This window comes from Paramormyrops kingsleyae, chromosome 19 (genome assembly GCF_048594095.1).
Source record: "Paramormyrops kingsleyae isolate MSU_618 chromosome 19, PKINGS_0.4, whole genome shotgun sequence".
NCBI classification, from domain to species: Eukaryota; Metazoa; Chordata; class Actinopteri; order Osteoglossiformes; family Mormyridae; genus Paramormyrops; species Paramormyrops kingsleyae.
The window spans coordinates 18,171,557-18,192,489 of NC_132815.1; positions in this window are offsets into that span (position 1 = coordinate 18,171,557).

A 20,933-nucleotide genomic window follows, 5' to 3' on the forward strand; every position below is an offset into this window, starting at 1 on the left:
ATATTATGTGGATTTTTTGTTTGTTTGCATAATAAAGAACAAACTTGACTGACTTGGGGGAAAATACAAAAATATGCACAATACAAAGCCTGAAATCAGCTGTGGAAAGGAAACTGTCCAATCTAGCAATCTTTCACTGGCCTATATTTTCAAACCTCACTGAAAGTTATACCTTTATCTGATTATTTGCAGGCTGTGATTAGCCGCAACCAGGAATCTGCATCATTAAAGGGATTGATTTCACAACAAGGCTTTTATCTTGCTTTTATGCCGAGCATGAAATACACAAGCAGTGAGTGGGTTGTTGCTGCTATACTAGACTGTTCAGTGTTCTATTTGATTTCAGATCTCAGCTGTCATTTCCCTGGTATTTAAAGCATACAGCAACAATATTCTGTTGCAGAGGTCCAAAGCCTATCTTGGAAGCTATGGATGCAATTTTTATTGTATATCATATATTAAAACTTGTGTAGTAATATGAAATATAACGTAGAACACAATCTGTATGATGAGAAATTACTAATGATGGCCCACATACATTTTATGTGCCTATTATAAGCATTGATAAGAGACTCCCAGATGGTCAACTGCATTATACACATGCAAACCATATTCGTTCAATTAACACTCAGTGCATAATTAAATATAAATTGGTCACTCCTGAATTGAATTCGGATAGAGAGGAAGGGGAGGACACCCAGGAGAGGAAAGGGTTTATAGAACAGCTGAAGCAACAGAGACTATAGGCAATTCTGTGTGACCCTGGATAAATGGAGCCAAGCAACTAGAGGAGGCAGGATGTACCAATCTGATGTTTTGGTCCCAGCTCCTCTAATTGCTTGGACACACCTCCTCTACAATCTGATTGGTTATCTCTCTGGACCAATCATTGTTCCTTCTGCCCTTGTGTAAGTAAAACTCCAACGAGCTTAGCACAACAATTATGTCAACATAATGCAGTACTCTCTTCTAATATGTATACATATACACACATTCATAGTATGTACATATAAAAATACATTGCAAAAATATGTTGTTTTTTTTTTTACTTCTTTTCCAGTTACGAAACTTGGGGCTGCACGTGTTGAGAGACAAACGGTACAGTGTGTCTGAGCGAGACCATATCGCCGGGGACCATGCCGCATTTCAGAGAGCTCACAGCGCCGTGTTTGTGCAGAATCCGTGGGGCGCTGTTCAAAGCGAACAGGCACCCAGGGAAGCAGCTGAAGTAATGCGATTCACTGCTTCACTTTCTATAGCTCCGTTGTGATTCACATAGTACACATAGTGGCAAATAGCTGCCAGGTTTTTAAATATTTATTTTGCCTTATTGAGTATTACGGAGTCACACATGGACGGGGTGCCACTCATACTCATATGTGACACCCGAATGAACGACTAAAACTGGGGCTGGGGATTTTCAGGGCAGAGATGTGTAGGGTGTCGAGAAAGGGTGTAGGTTTGGTTTCTACATTGCTAGGGACCAAAACAACCCTGATCATCCTGCCCCGCGTAGAAACACACGGTACTCCCACAATAGTGGTAGGGACATGCAGGGTTGCCAACTCTCACGCATCTGGTGTGACACTCACGCTTTCAGACTCTCACGCTCACCAAGAAATCTTACGGCAAATCTTTATTTTTCCATTATAAACCTAAAGTTTGCTACATCAAAAGCGTTGGGGAAGTTTTCAAACCCTACAGACTATTTACAAGGTAATAAAAGTGTTGCATATATGTAAATGTATATGCAGTCTTGTCTTGAATTGAAAATCTCATGCCAGCCAGCTCACCAAAGTTGGCAACCCTGGTCCCTACTGTCCATAGCCAAATCTGTGCCCTGGACATGTTCCTACTGTCCATAGCCAAATCTGTGCCCTGGACATGTTCCTACTGTCCATAGCTAAATCTGTGCCCTGGATATGTCCCTACTGTCCATAGCCAAAGCTGTGCCCTGGATATGTCCCTACTGTCCATAGCCAAAGCTGTGCCCTGGACATGTCTCTACTGTCCATAGCCAAAGCTGTGCCCTGGATACGTCCCTACTGTCCATAGCCAAAGCTGTGCCCTGGACATGTCCCTACTGTCCATAGCCAAAACTGGGCCCTGGACATGTTCCTACTGTCCATAGCCAAATCTGTGCCCTGGACATGTCCCTACTGTCCATAGCCAAAGCTGTGCCCTGAACATGTCCCTACTGTCCATAGCCAAAGCTGTGCCCTGAACATGTCCCTACTGTCCATAGCCAAAGCTGTGACCTGGACATGTCTCTACTGTCCATAGCCAAAGCTGTGCCCTGGATATGTCCCTACTGTCCATAGCCAAGCTGTGCCCTGGACATGTCTCTACTGTCCATAGCCAAAGCTGTGCCCTGGATACGTCCCTACTGTCCATAGCCAAAGCTGGGCCCTGGATATGTCCCTACTGTCCATAGCCAAAACTGGGCCCTGGACATGTTCCTACTGTCCATAGCCAAATCTGTGCCCTGGACATGTCCCTACTGTCCATAGCCAAAGCTGTGCCCTGAACATGTCCCTACTGTCCATATCCAAAGCTGTGCCCTGGACATGTCTCTACTGTCCATAGCCAAAGCTGTGCCCTGGACATGTCCCTACTGTCCATAGCCAAATCTGTGCCCTGGACATGTCCCTACTGTCCATAGCCAAAGCTGTGCCCTAGGTGCCAAGGGAGATTGGGGCTACTGATCAGACCAAAGTGATGCTGCGGGACAGCGTTCCTTTCAGCTGCTCTATTGAATTGAGAGGTCGGTTTGAAATCCTCCCACGCATGTCTCTGCCATTCTTTCCGAGCACTCTGTGTGCTTTAACCCTGTCAAGGAGCTTTTATTTTTAATGCCTCTGATGTGAGGTGTTCGATAAGCATCCCTGTGAATGAGAGTCACTTCTGGGTGTGGCGATTTGCCCAGCAATCCGTGTCCCGGATTGTCAGGGGTGGTCCGGCCACACAGCTATGCCAAACGACAGGTTTGTCTGCATGGAGATGCAACCCATTTGAGAATGATGGGAAGTATGAGATCATCCCTAAAAGCATAACAGTGAACATACATGCAGATTTTATCCCTTCGCTTTTACTTCACTGCGAAGTTGTCTTTGAGTGTCTCTGGCACAAAATAATGTTCCCCCTGGACCACAGTGCAACATAGAAATGGAAAGAAGGGGAGGATTTTCATGGGACCTAAAGAGTAAAACTCACTGTACAGTGTGAAATGAGGGGTGGACACCAGGTTTTATATACATAGTGCAATGTACAAGTAAAGAATACATACAGTCACATAAATAAGAAGTTAAAGTTACCATTTTCACTGGGGGGGTGTATTTCTTAGGAGGAAGGTAAGGCAGCAGGGTGTTGAGTGTCCTGAAAACCTCAGGGAATAAACTGCTACTGGACTTGGTTCAGATACACCTGGTCCTCCTGCCAGATGGGAGCAGGACAAAGAGACCATGGGCAGCATGGGGGGGAGACTTCCATCATAGACGCTTCACAGCTGTAAAGATTGCAGAGCTCATGAGTGAAGTGAAACTTTGGGTTGACCATTTTAAGCCTATCTATTTAAGTAGGAAGCAGAAATGACAGTGTGTGACCCACAGATTCATATGACTAAAATGGATGTGTACTAGTTAGGTTAATTGATAGCTATGTACTCCCCATCGTGCTGTTTCATAGTGTGATTTTGTGTAGGTGTGTGTGCATATGTGCGCGCATCTTTGCATGTGTGTAAGCCTGGCAGTGGACCTGTATCCTATCCAGGTTGTTTCCCATCCTTGCATGTGTGTAAGTCTGGCAGTGGACCTGTATCCTATCCAGGCTGTTTCCCATCTTTGCATGTGTGTAAGCCTGGCAGTGGACCTGTATCCTATCCAGGTTGTTTCCCATCCTTGCATGTGTGTAAGTCTGGCAGTGGACCTGTATCCTATCCAGGTTGTTTCCCATCCTTGCATGTGTGTAAGCCTGGCAGTGGACCTGTATCCTATCCAGGCTGTTTCCCATCTTTGCATGTGTGTAAGCCTGGCAGCGGACCTGTATCCTATCCAGGTTGTTTCCCATCCTTGCATGTGTGTAAGCCTGGCAGTGGACCTGTATCCTATCCAGGTTGTTTCCCATCCTTGCATGTGTGTAAGCCTGGCAGTGGACCTGTATCCTATCCAGGCTGTTTCCCATCTTTGCATGTGTGTAACCCTGGCAGTGGACCTGTATCCTATCCAGGTTGTTTCCCATCCTTGCATGTGTGTAAGCCTGGCAGTGGACCTGTATCCTATCCAGGCTGTTTCCCATCCTTGTGCCTGATGCTGCCTAAGAGAGGCCTCAGAGCTCCACAATACTGTATTGGATAAATAGCTGGAAGATGGATGGCAGAGCTACTCAGGCATTAGGACTCAGTGGCAACTATTAGGCAGAGATTTTAGTCAGTGTTGCTTGTGGATTGCTGTCTTCAGTGCTGACCCGTGACAGGTTTCATGACACTGACCAGATCACTATGAAAGTGTCCTATGTGTGTTATATGCCTCTGGTACCTTTCTTGTGGACCATCAGAAGTAACATAAAACCCTGAAACCCAAACAATAAACATCTATCTGTTTTTTTATTATTATTATAATTTTATTTTATTGTATTTTATTTTGGACATTAGAGGTTTTATTTCCAGGTTAAATGGTTCTGCCTTACTGGATGATGGCAGTTTATATCGGTTCAGGAAAGCTATTTTACGGTCCATTCATTTATTGCACGCTCTATTTATATTGGAGTTGGCTCAGTGAATTAATATTAAAAATGAAGCCTTTCAAGTGAATCCTCATAAATATGGACCAGTAGAGTATAAGTGGACATTATCAATGCTTTTGACAGGTCCTTTTAAATAATTATCCTCTGAAAGTGTGTGATTGGATCTCTGTCTCTCTGGCCCCACCTCATTTTCCAGGGAAGAACATCATGGACCTTGTTAAAGAAGTTCACTGAAGGTTTTGCTTTTCAGTTTGTCGAGCTAGACTAATGTGCCCAGGGTGCAGCCAATCCTGTCAGAGTGATGTTACGCCAATAGCGATGTGTCTATAGCTAATTACTTACACAGAGCACATGTTTGTTATGTAAGACTGTGCACTTTAAGGGAGCTTAAGTGAATTAGAAGTGTCCTAAATACGTCTCGTTACAAGCTGGATACAAATGACCACCTTTCATCTCTAGATCAGTGTTTATCAACCCGGTCCTTGGGGGCGCCCAGTCAGTCCACATTTTTGCTCCCTCCCAGCCCCCAGCCAATCAAGAACACTAAATACCTAGTACAGATGTGCTGAGAACGGGGAGGGAACAAACTTTGGACTGTCTGGAGGTCCCTGAGAACTGGGTTGAGAAACACTGCTGAAGATTACATGGGGTGGGGGGGGGGGGGGGGGGGATGGTTGTGCCTGCCTGCCCATGCAGTAAACCACATAATGGCACAAGGACGTGCTGGAGGTGATGTAGAGACGCCAGTCTACCTTGCTGCATGCGTTTAGGTTACTGGAGCTATCTGGAGCACCTGGAGGAAACGATCATTATCATCATCATCAGTGTCAACTGGAGCGGCTCCATTCCATCCTCCGTTTTATAAATTCCACCAAACCCAGCCCTGAACTTCACCTTATTATTGAAATCACCTGATTCCAGTTGCATCTTGGGAAACTCTTGAAAGCTGAGGGGAATGGACTGCTCGTCACACTCAGCCATTGTGTTGTGTCCTACGTTTAGTTTCTTTGACCAGTGACTGTCCTCTGACTGCTTGTGTGGTTTTCGGACTGTGCTTTTGTGTTCAAACATCTGTTGGGTGCAGCCTTTTATTTTGTGCCAACCATCATCATCATCATCATCATTATTATTATCATTATTATTATTATTATTACCTATGATAATAAAGGGATGTCTTTATTATTACAAATGAATGCATGTGGGAGCGAACAGGCCATCTGTGAGTGGGTTGTCTGTTACTAACACTGTATGGTCTGGCGCCTAGCAACCGTCCCTGCATTTCCAAATATGGTGTATAGCTGGCCAGTTTTGCCTTGTTGCTGTGTCGTCTTGCTGGTATTTTTTCTAAGAATGACAATGTTTACCTTTCACCCCATTTGGACATCAGGAATATTTTCAAATGGCTCCTATATGATGTTATTACAGTAGTGCTAAGAAAACTATGTACAACCATCACGTTTGCTAGTTTGTAAAAAAGAAAAAAAATGCATTTTTCCCCAATACTTGTAATTTTAGAACTTTGTAACTAATTTGTTCTGAGAGTTGCTTGGTCTTCATGGTTAGAATTTTGCTTCAGTTGCACTACTTGAATAAAGCACCCTTTAGCAATATACAGAGCATATTTCTGAATTCTGAAGTTCTACAAGCCACTATTTTGACAGGCACCTTTTAAATAAGAGCCTGTCCTAATTTAGATTTGGTAAATGATTAAATGCCTCTTCAAGTTTGCTGTCATACTTATTAGCTTTAATTAATTTCTTATTCATTAAGCATTACATTTTCCTTTTGCAAATTTTCAAGTTGCTGGTCATGATTTCAAATTGCAATTTGAAATCGATGCCTTGCAGCAAAATGCTTTTTTCAAACCTCTTCATGCAATTATCAAGTCATTAGCTGAAATTGCTGTAAATTGTTAGTTGCATAAAGTAATTTCTGCATGTTGTGAACTTTACTGGTTATGTCAGCCTTAACATGAAAACTGAAGGTCGCAGCAAATATGCGAATTAGAGCAACTCTATGTGCTGTATTTATTGTTTCTGTTGAAATACTTGTATTACTCACATTAAGTCAACAACACTGAATCTGGAGTGCCTTGCTTGTTGACAGCAAAGCTGTGGAGTGGGATGGAGGTCACCTTTCCACCAACGTTTGCTTGGCGCGGCTGTCCCTTTGCATGCATGCTGTATGGCTCAGTCTCCTTTAATTGGAGACTCTGAGTTCTGTGCCTCCTATATAAATCCCAGCAAAACAAAGGCTTTTCTAATATACCAGAAAGTGCGATCCACATGGGGAGGGAACCCTTAGTGGAGTTTCCTACCTGCCTTCCATTTGTGTTCACTTGCTGACTGCATTCACGCGTGGAGCTCTGCTCCACATCTTCACCACTTGATGATCACTCTAGTTATCTCTCAAACATAAACCACATAATCAAATTGCTGCACTATACAAGGCAAAGTGGCCCAGTGTGAACGCATTGATTGGGTTGTTCCGTTCTCTGTAAATTGTGTAGGCTGTGATTAAGATCTCTCAGGCCCATCAGTCAGAACCTTATTACTCCTCATCCCTGAAATCACGTTCTTAATGGACCCACTTAAAGCAAGGTAGCAGAAGCAGCCAGGCAATATTTTCTTGCCATCAACCTCCAACTAAAATCCTCTTCAGTGATAAACAAAGTGAGCTTAAAATGGGGATATGTGAGTGTTTTTTTTTTCATAAAGCAGAACATTGGACAGCCTCAGATGTTACTAGCAAACCATGCAAAAAACATAAGTAAGATTAACACAAGTAAACAACAGAATTAATGAATAGACATTAGGAAGTGTTAATGACTGGTGCTGCTGGAACTGAGTAGGGTTTTGAATCCTAATTTGGTGACACAGCACCTCAGTGGGTAACGCTGCTGACTTACATTTGCAACGCTGGGAGTTCAGGTCCTGCCTTTGCCTGGCATATTCTCCTTGTGTTACACAGGTTCCCTCCTGATGGATTAGGTCAGTTGGCCACTTCACCTCTTTTAATTGTCCTGAGTGTGTGAGCAGGTGTTCTGCAATGGACTGGAATCCCATTCAGTTTGTCCTCCGCCTTGTGCCCTGTGCATACCCAGATAGAAACCAGGCTCACCCTGACCCAGAATGATACGAGTAGTTATGGAAGATGGATGGGTTAATACACTTTAATATAGTGCTTTAAAATGCTGCTATTAACATCGCAGCAATACAGCTGACTGTAATATTTTCCCCCTCATTACACGGACACTACAAACCAGTGTACTTACCCAGAGCTCCGTAAATGGGTTTTGGTTCAGATCCACAGATACCTACAGGGCATGGAACCTTCCAGCACCTGGGCCAGCACTTCTGTACAATTGCTGATGCTGTACTGATGAGGACGACTGGTATTTTGTTTCATTTTGTTGCAGAAAATCTACCCACCATTGCCCTTAAGGAGAGTGCCAGATTTAAAAATGCAAGCCACTGTTAGAGCTGATTCTGTTGACAATAATGTGGGTGGCAGCTGGGGATACTTACGCCGTACAAAAAAATATATGAGGAATTTTCAGTGATAAACATTCCTAACATAGCAGCTTCATGGTTTTTGGTCAATTATCAAATTTGCCACAGTTTCCTACAATACAAACTCCCTGAGTAATTATTTATGCTGGGAAACTGTACTAGATAAGCAACTGGCGGATGAATGGATGAATGGTACATATTTAACTAATTAGGAAGACACAACTAAGTTCGAAAAGAAAAAAAACCATGAGTGATGAGTGATACACTTGTATCCAAACTCCTTTCATCTTATGTCAATCTCTCTGTGAACGAGGTCATGTACTCTTCAGGGGAGTTAGCTTCCCTGACGCCACCTGTCTTTTATTAAGGAGGCCAGCTTGGCCTTCTCTGAATGTTTGAGCTCATGGGAGTTTTACTTACACAAAAATGTTCTGAGGACAGAAAGAAAAATTATTGGTTCAAAGAAATAACCAATCAGATTGTAGATGAGGTGGGTCTGAGCAACTAGAGGAGGTGAGACCAACCAATCAGATGTCTTGGTTTCTCCTCGTCGAGTTACTTGGACCCACCTCCTCCACAATCATGTTGGTTATCTCCCAGAACCAATCATTTTTCATTCAGCCCTCAGAACATTTTTGCGTAAGTAAAACTCCCATGAGCCATGTTTGACCCTGAAACGCAATTTTATTTAATCTTTGTGATTGAATTTAGCTTTTTTAAACAGCTGATTATGAGCTACACAAAACATGAGGACTATCCACTCCGTTTCTGCCTCAAATTATATATCTCTCTGTTCTCTTAGACAAATATGCTGCTAGTTTGAACCCAAACATATGATTAGCCAGTCATTTTCTCCAGTTAATATTCCAGTTTGTTTATCATTGTCAAAATACATAATTGTATAAAAGTACAACATAAGAATTGTGTGCGTAGAAAGATGAAAGAAAAATCATAATTACCATGTGTTTTCACACTGAGTCATTCTGCAGGACTGCAAGCTAAATTATCATGCAGTGTCTTGATCACTCCCATCTTACTCTGATCAAGTGGCAATTTAACCAAATGCAGTATTGATTCAAGCATGTCACATAGCAGTTATCAATGATACAGATAAATACCATTCCAAATAAGTGGATGCCAAAATTAGCTTTCTGAAAGGAGCAGCCATTAACCCACAGTCTAAATAAGTGGTGAACACCAAGATGACCTATAACGGGCTTTTCAAATCTGGCCCTCGATTCCAAATATAGGCCTTGTTTTCAGTTCACCCAGGCAGTTCGCTTAATAATTACTGATTCTGATTGGCCACAGAGGCTTCACACCTGGCTCACAGGTAAAGGAAGGCTGGGAAATCAGCAGGGCTCTGACCATGAGGACCGTGATTTCAACAGCCCTGACCTGTAATAACACATTGTGATCTGAGTGCGTGTGGGTGTCCAGGATTAGGGCAAAGTCACGTGATGAGCTCATTCTTTCACCTGCACATAATTAATATAAAATAGAAAGTGGGCTCCTGTTCTGTACATTGATTCCAAACCCAAACTCCCAGATCCTGCAGCTTTTTCTGATTCCTCTCTGCCTTCCTTTCCTTTCCTCCATTTGTAGAACCCTTTTCCAATCCCAAGCCCAAATATAGTCCCAACCCAATAGATGCTTTGAATTAGATTGTCTTTTTATCTACACACACTGCCACTGTTTACCAGAGTTTGCTCCTGCTGATGTCCTGAAACGTATCGCTTGTGCATGTTTGTTTCATTTTGGATTATTTCAGCTCTCATTCCAAGATAAGCCAAGCGACTCTCGGGCTGGATTTAATCGAATGAACTGTCAGTAATGCACCCAGTGAAGGTAATGGGGCTATGAATTAACAGCTGTCATTATGAGGATTCACACCACATCTAAATCCACCCCTTATTGAGGAGACATTCGGTTCTTTCTCATAAAAGGAGAATACCACGACTGCTTTGCCAGTCTGGTTTGCCAGTCATCTATTTGCCATCCCCCAGGGACTGACGGAACCACACGCTGGTGACCTGCATCCCTTTCGAACGTCAGAAACAGACAGTGGTGACTTGGAGTGCTGAGTTGGTTGTGAGCACATCTAGCCTGTCCTATAGGGCACCATTTCAGCTTCCATGGCCTGTGGAATGAGTGAACGCTGCAGCAGTGTTCACCATCACTAAAAGCACATACGTATGAGTACCCAAGGTTTGCCCACCCTTGGCCAAAAGCAGTCTCTACATTAAATATATAAAGGTGTTCCTTATTTAGGAGATGTTGAAGCAGCAGATTCTGCTAACCAGCTAATTAGCTACAACTTTCTGACTACTGGCTGGCTGGTTATTTGTGTAGTTTTTTAAATACCTGGGGGGTCAGGGTGGGGCAAAGATTTTTGAGTGAACCCCCAGAAACAACGAACCCACCCCTGAGTGAACAATATGATACGGAAGCTGTGTGGTTACCCTCTTCATTTATACCTGTGTACCCAGTCTGCCCCCCCCCCCCCAATTGAATTTCCAGCATATTATCTCTTAGCAACACATGGATCTGAAGTGCACAACGAACTGCTGACCAAATTCTAAAAAACAAGTTCATTAAAAAAACTATTTTTTGTGACTTTGTAACATTCAGTGTAGGTAAGTGCAGTGAGAACACCACAAACAAATTAAGCTCATTTTGAATTCAATTCAGGCTTCTTTGCCATATCACTGAGGTTCATGAGTCTCAAGAGATGTATTAAAGGTTGGTGACCAATGATATGTAAAACCAAAAGTATGCTGAGAGTTCAACTTTCAGAAAGACCCAACGGATTCTCTGCCAGTGGGAAAGTCAAAATTATTACATGTTAGTTCTTGAGTACTTCATTCTGCAAATTCTTCAATCTGTTTTTGACAGTTTTTTTATGCTTGATGATGAAATATACATATACCTGTTCAGTATTAAGTGAGCAAATGTTTTCAAATTACTATGATATAGCTGATGTGGAAGCTTAGGAACAAACCAGGATTAATAGTTTTTCTTAAACTCTTAGAGACAATTCCTAGTGTTATATGAGGTCCTTCATGCATTATGTACAGTTGTGTTCAAAATAATAGCAGTTCGATATCACTAACCTGATCAATCACCGTTTTTGGTAGAAATTATATTTCTACATGGCATATAATTTACTAGTAGGTGTAGTAGAGTATTGGTAAAAAAAAAACAGACCCAACAGTCATGACATGCATGCTGCTGATTATGTGTAACAGAATCATTACTTGAAAGGGGCGTGTTCAAAATAATAGCAGTGTGAAGTTCAATTAGTGAGCTCATTCATTCTGTGAAAAAGTAAGTGCCAATTGTGGGCCTTATTTAAGGAAGGAAGGCAGCAAATGTTCTACATGCTGGTTATAGTGCATTTCTCCCTGAAATTCTGAGTAAAATGGGTCATTCCAGACATTGTTCAGAAGAACAGCGTACCTTGATTAAAAAGTTGATTGGAGAGGGGAAAACATATAAAGAAGAGCAGAAAATGATAGGCTGCCCAGCTAAAATGATTGCGAATGCTTTAAAATGGCAACCAAAACCTAAAAGACATGGAAAAAAACGAAAAACTACCATTCAAATGGATCGAAGAATAGCCAAGATGGCAAAGACTCAGCCAATGATCAGCTCCAGGAAGATTAAAGAAGGTCTAAAGTGAGTACTGTTACAATCAGATGACGCCTATATGAAGCCAAGCTATCTGCAAAAAGCCCCCACAAAGTCCCATTGCTGAAAAAAAGACACGTGCTGAAGAGGTTACAATTTATCAAAGAACACACTGACTGGCCTAAAGAAAAACGTCACAACATTTTGTGGACTGATGGAAGCAAGATTGTTCTTTTTGGGTCTAGTGGCTGCAGACAGTTTGTCAAATGACCACCAAACACTGAATTCAAGCCACAGTACACTGTGAAGACAGTGAAGCATGGTGGTGTAAGCATCATGTTATGGGGATGTTTCTCATACTACGGTGGAGGGCCTATTTATCACATACCAGCGATCATGGATCAATTTGAATACCTCAAAATACTTGAAGAGGTCATGTCGCCTTATGTCGAAGAGGAAATGCCCTTGAAATGGGTGTTTCAACAAGATAACGACCCCAAACACACCAGTAAACAAGCAACATCTTGTTTCCAGACCAAGAAGATTGACTTTATGGAGTGGCCAGCCCAATCCTCGGACCTCAATCAAATAGAAAATTTGTGGGGTGACGTCAAAAATGCTGTTTCTGAGGCAAAACCAAGAAATGTAGTCCAATCATCGTGGGATCAGGGATGGATTATGGGTTGTGTGGGCCCCTGGGCAAAACGTTCGCGAGTCCCCCCCCCCCCCCCCCACCACCACCACCACCAGCACCACCACCACAACCACCACAATTCAAGGGCCCTTGGCAGCCAAACACCCTCCCTCCATGTTTCCATCAGAGGCCCTATAGGATCAGGGGCCCTTGTAGGCAGAGGATCAAAGAATGTAGGCCCTCTAAAATAGACAAACGAAAATACATTGTTGATAAGCGTTGCCAATTGTTTTGGGCTAGGGGCCCCATGGGCCCCCTGCACCCCAAGGGCCCCTGGGCAGCAGCCCCGCTGGCCCGGTCCGTAATCCGTCCCTGCGTGGGATGGAATACCTGTTCACAGGTGCCAGAAGTTGGTCGACTCCATACAACACAGATGTGCAGCATTTCTCAGAAACAGTGGTTATACAATTAAATATTAGTTCAATTGAAAGCAAAAACATTTAAAACATTTTTCAGTTCATACAGTTAATCTTTGAGTTTGTAAAGAAGAATGTGGACACTGCTATTTTTTTGAACAGCCTAATATTCCCTTTCCTGCACTTTCTGTAAAGGAGTAACACAAATGTGATGAATTTCTCTTCTTGTTTTGATTTGGAATAGAATTTGTAGTGTTCCTGATGCATTTGCTTGTATGGAAATAAAAACTATTAGAAGGATTTTCAGCTTTATTTACTTTTTCAGATACACTGCTATTATTCTGAACACAACTGTATATGTGAGCGTTTATTTGGGAGAAGATGCAATCCCTCCTGCTTTATGTCTGAATTTCTGACAGCCTATAGGTTTCCTTAATAAATCTGCCAGATGGATGTGTGGACATCACTGCATGCTGTTTTTTGATTGGTGCATCAGAGCCACTTGCTTAACTCAGGGTTTAACTTATAATTTAAGGAGCTTTTGATTCCTTTGACAGGTGCCTTACGGGTACAATGTATGATATGCTGAATCGAATAGCACCCAGTGTGTTACATGGAATCTTTACACCTCTTTTTTTTTATTGTTTGAAGGGCAACGCTGTCCCCAAAAGAATCACAGCCTGTCACCTATTTGTATTACATCAAACCATTAATCCCAAAAAAGTAGGATGTAAACAAGAAGACAGCCCAGTGTCAGTTTTGTAAAGTGATTGACTATCAATGCGATTGTGGAGTAAAACAAAGCTGAAATGAAAGCCAAAATGAAAGCAACGCAGAAGGTTTCATGTAACATTTTTCACACAGTTTTTCTCTGATGACCACTTTTTTTGACAGCAGGAAGTATCAAATCCACACTGACTGTGGCTTTATCAATAACCAACGAAAGCACTCCCTTCTAGTGGGTCCTGTGTTCACTTGCCGAACCCCCCAGCCACAAGCCTTTTTCACAGGATCACCGCTGAACATGTGATATTTCCTGCATTTAGGCATAAGCACACCTGGCTTACCACCCAGAAAGGATATTTGGCCTGTTGGAACAATCCAGACAGACTGAAAATGAATGCTTAATTATATTTCTTGAGTTGTGTTATCCCTTTACTACTAAGCCAAAACCAAATGCAATTAAAAATGGACTCATATGTGTGCAAAAATGCAAACAGGAAATAAAAAATATTACAAGTATTAAAAACCTACAGGGTGAAATTTAAGCCTGATACAAAGCGATTTCTGAAGGGGAAATCAGAGGCCACACACAAGCACACAATTAAAAAGGGAAATGGTATTATATTCTCCTGTGAAATGCTAATTGTGATCACTAATCAAATATCTTGTTGCTCTTTATAAGTCCTTGAATTTCTTGCATTTTCATTACCAGGTTGATTTCCGTGTACCGCTCAGTACTATACATGGATGTTTTTCTTTCAAAAACACCAGATTGTAATTTATTTTTGAAATATATAAGCCGGCTCATGGTCATTAACTGAAATAATTATTTTAATGTAGGTGACAAACACACAAAAAACAGGGGAAAAAAAGACAGTGGAAGCTAAACAGCAGGCTAACCTTCAGTGGTCATAGCTGACATGTAGAATGCAGAAGAAGTGAGCAGAGATAAAGCTCTGAGTGACTTTGATAGGGACCAAATTGCTATGGCCTGACAACTGGGTCAGAGCATCTCCGAAATGGCAAGGCTGGTGGGGGGCTCACGGTCAGCCATGGTGAGTGCCTACTGAGAGAGATCCGAGGAGGGAAAGACCATGAACAGAGCATCGGGAAGACAGGATTCATCAGTGTGGAATGTGAACAAAGGCCATCACATCTGGTACAAACCAACAGAAGGGCTATTTTAGCACAAATTTGATAATGAGGAGTAACATGTCACAAACCACAGGGCATTGTGCCCTGTTGCATATGGAGCTGTATAGTCTCAGGCCAGTCAGAGTGCCTGTGCTGACCCTTTTCACCATTGAAAATGCCTACAATGGGCATTGCCTCAAGCATTGGAACTGGACCTTGAAGCAATAGCACACAGAGATGCTCTGACCCAGTCATCTGACCATAATAATTTGGCCTTTGTCAAAGACACTCAGATCTTTATACTTGCCCGTTTCTTCAACATTCAACATCTTGACTATGAGTTCCAAATGTTAGCTTACTGTCTAATACATCCCAGACCTTGGCAAGCAATATGTTGATAGATAGATAGATAGATAGACAGATAGAGAGTGAGATAGATAGATAGATAGATAGATTAGATAGATAGATAGATAGATAGATAGATAGATAGATAGATAGATAGATAGATAGATAGATAGATAGATAGATACACACATACATACATACATACATACTTTATCAATCCCAAAGGAAATTTAGGACTCAATTTCATGAGACAGTCATTATTATTAACCTGATATAGGGGTGCTCATAATGTTTTGGCTTTTCAATGTATACCTGTTCATGATGTACATGCTATTATAAATATTTATTATCTAATTTATTAAGATTAATGTTACCTGAATTTATGCATCTTTTTCTCCAACATAATGTTTAAATATGTTTTTACAGATAGCCAGCAGCAGTCTGCCCATGAACCTGGGAAATCCACCCAAAGAGCCATCCTTGCCACTTCCTAGGTTTTCCTCCCTGCCAGACTGGACTCCCTCTCCTCTGTCCTCATCCGTCACTAGCATTGAATACCCTTAGTCATCCGATGCCCTTAGAGCCTTCAGCCATGCCGAAAATCAAAGGCATTGCCTTTTGCCATGGGATGTATCTAGCGCTATGCACAGGGAAAATGAGTGATGCTGTGACTATTTCATGCCTTTGATAGTCAGCAAAAGATTTAACCCATTTTGTATTGGTTGATTTGCTAAACACTATTAAATCACACATTTTGTCACAGCATGTTAATGGATGCCATGATGGATCGCTGGGTAACATCAGAGGCTCGCACCTCCGGGTCTGTGGGTATCTCTCCTGCCCTCGGCTCTTTGCGTAGAATTGGAGTGTCTATTTGGATTACCTCTGGCTACTCTGGTCCAAAGATATAAGGATCAGATGTCTTGAAATGGCCCATAATGGGGCGAGTGTGAGTGTGTGCTGTGACAGACTCACATCCCATCCTGGGTGCCTCCTGATTTGCGCCCTGCGCTTCTTGGGATAGATTGTTATGGGTCATGATAATGGATAATCATTAATCATAATAAATCATAATAAATCAGTCTAAGTACAGCTCATCTAGTTGCGAAAATAAACCTTTACATCAAAATGACAAAGCACTGAATGGACAGTATCATGCACATCAAAATAACACAACAACAACACCAGCTCCAAGCTCACTTCATTTGTTTTTCACCCGAATTAAGGTACATTAAACACACTGATGCAATGATGCATACCACATTACATCACTCCATCAGCAAAATCATTTAGAATCTGGCTGTCAAAGACACATGATACAGATAAGAGTAAACCTGCCTGAGGATTATAGGGGGTGACTTGTCTATCAAATGAATTTTGCTGCATTTTAGGTTGTGCACTGAGCAACACTCAGCATTTAAAAGGCTATATTCAACCATTACTTTACATTCTATTTGCCAAACACTTATCAAGTATAGGGTCATGGTGATCCTGCAATCCATCCCAGGAAGCAAAGGGCAGCAGAAGATCCAGGAAGGGAAGCCAACCAAAAACACGGGGAGATCATGTTGATCGGTATTTCCTAATCCAGTTCTCGGGAACCCGCAGACAGTTCACATTTTTGCTCCCTCCCAGTTCTTAGTAGGGAGCTGGGAGGGAACAAAAATGTGGACCATACGGCAGGGAGCTGGGAGAGAGCAAAAACATGAACCCTCTATGGATCCCTGAGGACTGAGTTGGGAAACACTGATGTAGATCTATTTTCTTGCCTCTATAGCTTACAGTAGCGTACATTGTACGAATAGTTTGGTGAGTGTTCCTGTTTCCCGTTAATTAAATATTCATAAATTATATTTTAGAACTCACAGTGCTTCTCCTGTATGAGTGTATTCATTTATTCATTCCATTTTTGCAGATCATGCCCATTGTTACACTCCACTCCTTGTTACTTTTGCATTGTACTGAAGCAGAACTATGCAACAAAATATCCCGTTAGCATAATAAGGGACACAAATTGTTGCATTCAAGAGATGTCATGCTCAGAAACCCAACTTCTTGTCCCTGTTGCCTTGGCAACGTATTTACGCCAAGTTGCATACATTTTTTCAGGATATCTGTAAATGGTGTTAGCTATTCAACTATATTCTTTAAAGGTATTGTACTGAATCATAAAGAATGCGGGAACAGCAGGCTTGTCAGGAGTTATCAGGGCCTGTTCTTCTGCCCTAAGATTCCCACACCCAGCAATGTTTATTTCATCCCTGTTACCGTGGTAACGTATTCTGCCTTACTAAATGTTTTTTTTTATTATTTTTTATTTAGGTCTTTACTTAATTTTTAACTGCTGCCTTGCATGTGTCCAGCTTCAGATGCATCACTTGTAACCTTGGACATTATTTTGTCCAGCAATATAAACATAGCTGTAGGGAAAAAATTTATAAATAAGGAAATAACATGGATGATTCAAATTCAAAAGATCACATGCAAGTATGCAATATGGAAATAAGGTTTCCATATTTATGTTTAAGGATGCCAGGGATACTCTTTGTGCCCTTTATATACAAACCAATGTGAAATCAGAGAGGTAGCCCACTGATACATATAATTAAAGCCCAAAATGTCAGTAGGGTGGCTGTGACACTATGGTGAAGATTGTCACAGTATTTAATGTGTCTAAGATGTATGGGCTGTCGCTTTGTCTTTTGGAATGTGTGGTTTGGAATGTTCGGATCTCCTATGCGTCTGTAAGCATGATGGAGCTGCATTGCGCCAAGGACACTTGTAAGTGGACCATGCATCTTGAGAAGTTTAGACTCTTTTTTGTTTGTTCAAAATGGGCCCGAAGGTATTGCCCAAAGTACTGATGTGTAAAAGATGTGAGATGTTGAGCTGAAATCAAAACCGCACTGATTCAAAACAGAATCCCCCAGGTCATGCTACAGGAACAAGTCTGGTACGAATGGGGAGGGGGGATAAAAAAAAAAAAACAGTTTAAAGAGTAGAACACAGGATGAGCATAGGATGCTGTTGGACCCTGATCACCTCTGCAGAGCTGTGGACAATGTTAGCTACAGAACGTGAAATTAGATAAACAAAATAATGCAGCATTGATCCACGATAATTGGCAAAAAAAGTTCAAATATACAAAAAACGTATAAAAGAATTCTTTCAGTTGCATATTGGATGTCTCCTACTTTGTGTCTTGAGCTCACTGAGACACGGTACTGCAGTATGCATGGATGGCTAGATGGGTGGATGGCTGGATGGATTGATGGATGGATGATATAAATAATGTTTTATAATTAATTACATATAATAATATATTGAGTAACTTGCACGAGTAGCATGATCATTTTTTTTTTGCTGAAATAGAAGAGATGGACTGATGTTGCATAGTAATTATTTTGAATAGTAAACTCATATACTCATAGGTTTTGCCTAGTTTCCCATATGTTGTTCTTGGAAAATAATAATTTAATAATACTACTAATAATAATTATCCAGGATTCTACTATCCAAGATTAGTGACTTCACCATGGAGGAATCTGTAAACATGATAATTTACCTAAATATAAGAACCAGTAATTCTTGATCCTGAATCTGACTCGTTTTGATTTGATTTAATTGTATTATGATGCTCCGTTTTGATCTAGTTAATGTTCTCGGACTGGAGAGTTCTTACCCAGTCATTAATCACTCCAGTGAGACCGATGCTAAGATCACAAAGCCAATTTTCCTTTGGCCTATACGTAGTATGTCTTCATTAACCTAAATAATGTGAATTATGGCCAAAATATACCTCATGCCTGATGATGACCTAACATGAATGTAGTGGTTTTACCTCTGAATTTTCATCAGTACATTTAGTTCCTGCTCTTTTATGGGACATCAGGTTGTTCCCAGAATGTCTCATCAGCATTTTCTCTAGCTGCTCGCCCAGCTTACTTGACTTTTTTTTTATCTTATTCATTTTTTGCCGTCGTCCACATTACTTGTAATTTCCTGTTTATGACTTATGTTGGGGATGTTGCACAACTGGCCAAAAGTCCGATTGCCAGCTCCATCTGTCTACTTCTTTCAGGAAAGAATGTAAAACCACATTTATGCATTTACGGCTGTGTTTTTGTATTTTTAAAATAGCACTTACTTTAACAACTGCAGTGATTTGAAAGAAAAAAAAAAAACTCTTTGCCTAATACTTATGGTTCTTAGAAGAGAGCAGCTCAAGGGCATTCTATAATATTTACTCAATATATATTATGTTACATTACTATTGATAAAGATAATCTATGAAAGCTTCCCTGTGTCATGTAACGAGAGACGAAGGACTTCGAGCATTTTGGCGAAACAAAAGGGCGTTTATTGAATGCAAAAGAACAGAGACAGGAAACAGACAAGACACGAGGGATCACAAACCGGAGGAGTGGAGCGAGGAAGGGCACAGGCAACATGAGAGGTTCACATCAATTACTGCACTGGGGAACACAGGACTGAGAAGCACGTATATACAAGACTAACGAGGAAGCTAACAAGAGGCAGCTGGGAGTGATTAACACAAGGGTTATGAATGTGAGGTAAGACAAATGAGTAACAGGTATGGCTTGTTAAGGTCATGCCAGGGAGGAGACAGGAGGGTCAGGTGGACATGACCTGCACATCTACTAGGTGGGCTTAGGGATGTGTAGATGAGACAAAAGAATCAGTAAGACAGTAAGCAGCTATACAAAGGCAGGGAAGGTGGCTACACAAAGGAGAAGTGAAATGGACAGAAATGCTGGGGATAAGTAAACGATCTTAAACATAGAAAGGATGTGGGTCTTTTCAATTATATATTTAAGAACTTTGTGATAAGTGTTGACACACCACAACAATAAAATATGTCCTCTGCATTTAACTGATGCCTGACATCATGACATAGCAGGCAGCCGCTAATTCGGTGCCCAGGGAGCAGTGCTTGGGGGTGGTATCTTGCTGGTTGGGGATTCAAATAAGCAATCGTTCAATTACCAGTGTGTTTCCCAAACCATTAGGCCACCACTGCCCTATATATACAGTAGGACAAATCATCTTACCAATTTTGTGTCTACTTTTTCTAATTAAGCTTATTTAAAAGCTGAAAAATGTAAAATGATTACTTTTGTTCTCTTTCCAGTCCTGCAATATGTAAACTGACCTTTATAAAAGTATTAATAAATTCCATTGCATAAGTATGCCACAGGACCTGGACAGAGTGCTGATATCCATAGGGGGGGTGATTTACCACTCAGTTGACAGAAGCACTAATTAGCCAGCCTTCTCCAGTGCTTTGAAGTGCATGAAAGAAAATACACTCAGTCTGATGGCCAAAAAACCTGTTTAATAGATAATTTTAGGTTGAAAAATAAAAGGCATTGCTGTGATGTGTAGGAAAGCAGGACTGACAAACACATTAAAGACCATAAGATACTTTGTGAATGCTGTAATATTAAGCAGTTTACCTCATTCAGAGAAGCATTAATATACATCCATCCATTGTCCAACCTGCTTATCCTACTGGGTTGTGGGGGGTCTGGAGCCTATCCTGGAAGCAATGGGCACAAGGCAGAGAACAACCCTGGATGGGGGGCCAGCCCATCGCAGGGCACACTCACACACCATTCACTCACACATGCACACCTAAGGGCAATTTAGCAACTCCAGTTAGCCTCAGCATGTCTTTGGACTGTGGGGGAAACTGGAGTACCCACGACGACAACATGCAAACTCCACACACATGTGACCCAGGCAGAGACTTGAACCCAGGCCCCAGAGATACGAGGC